The sequence below is a fragment of the Cyprinodon variegatus genome, unplaced genomic scaffold, assembly GCF_000732505.1.
Source record: "Cyprinodon variegatus isolate N-32 unplaced genomic scaffold, C_variegatus-1.0 Scaffold663, whole genome shotgun sequence".
Lineage (NCBI taxonomy): Eukaryota > Metazoa > Chordata > Actinopteri > Cyprinodontiformes > Cyprinodontidae > Cyprinodon > Cyprinodon variegatus.
In genome coordinates, this window is record NW_015151116.1 from 151,277 (window position 1) to 152,942 (window position 1,666).

Sequence of the window (1,666 nt, forward strand, 5' to 3'; positions counted from 1 at the left end):
TTCAAACGATCTCTTGGGGAAAGTAGGTCCAAACCTCCTGTTTGAACCCCAGCTCAGTTTGAAGCTCTGTTGATCCTTCCAGGGAGAGAAGGTCAGAAAAAATCCAGTTTGCAGGATGACTTCCTGCCAAGAGGCAAAGACAAAAATAAAAGTTAAAACTCAGGTTGACTAGAACTCAGTTTGACTCAGCAAAACTTAGTTTGGCTAAAATATCCAAAACTGGCAAACAGTCTGGCGTCGAGGTACTGGCAGTCAGCAGCTTAAGAACACTCCGTTAACAAGGAAACGTTAACGAGGCGGACAAGAACCAGGCGCCTCCTGGTGGATGAAGGGAGACAAACACAGAAAACACAAACAGACAGACAGGAGTCCTGACACAAATAACATAAAATAGAAAAAAGTAATTATAAATAAAAAATATAGTAAAAGGTAATTTAGTAAAATTGAATACTGATTTTGAGTTTTTGAATTTCTAAAACATAAAATGTCCCAGACTAATTAAAGAACCTTTCTCATGACCCGTGAACCAACACACCTGTTAACAGGTGCAGAACTCTGACTGAATATTACAGAAAACAGGAGCTCCATTCAGCACAGAAACTCTGGTCCTAATTTCCCTAAGAGTTCATTATGGTACAAAAGGTGGATTTTCATGGGTGAAGGAGCCTTTGGATGCTCAGGTTTCAAATTAATTTAACGCTTTAGCCTCTCCTTAAATGGTGATTACCAGTAAATAGTAAAATGATTAATATCCCCAGCAGATTAATATTTAAAGTTATGTGTTAGGATGTGGGGTTTGGGATGGGACCCACTATGCAGACAGTAATATGAAAACTGATTTATTAAATAAAAAAGAGGGAGACAAGAACAAAGACAGGCAAAGGGATGAACAGAATAGTTGAATGGCAAGGAACAAAAACAAGTATTTTATGATGGAGAGCACAAAAATGTGCAGGCTTTCAGTTTAACAGACAGAGAACATCAATAAAATAACCTTAAAGGAACAAGTGACTGATGTAGATTATTGGATGGTCGCAGAAGTTCAAGGTTGAAAATAAGATCTAAAGGAGCTAAACTGATGAGCAAGAAAGCATGAAAGGCAGTTTGATATAAAAACATGCTTTCGACTTCCTGGTTAATGTAAATGTTTTGGAAAATCAAAGCCTTTTACTCAGTGTATGAAAACAATAGCTTTAAGTGTCTGTTTTAAAGACTGTAGTTTGTCACTGAAAATGGGTACATGAATGCGGATGTCACCAACGGCATCAAGTCTGCTCATCTCCTTAATGGGGAAAATAAGAAGATAATAGAGGCATGGATGGATAATATGTGTCATTTTTAGGCGAGGACAATAAACAGAAACACATCTCTGCAACTAAAGTGGACCTGAAATATTGCTTCAATTGAGTTATCGAGGCTTTTCGTCCCTGTTGCTTGTCACTTCAAACCTCTATATTTGCTCAGTAAAATCTGTGTTTTAGCTTTAATAGAAGATACCCTCTCTCTTTCTTAGCCCAGCTATGCTTTATATGATGATTTCTGACAGCTAGAGCATCATGAAACATTGTTATTACAACATCACTTCTTTCTAAAGGAGTCTATCAAATAGTTTGGAACAGAAACTCTAAAAACCAAAATGCTGAGTTTATGCTAAACGGAGAAAATT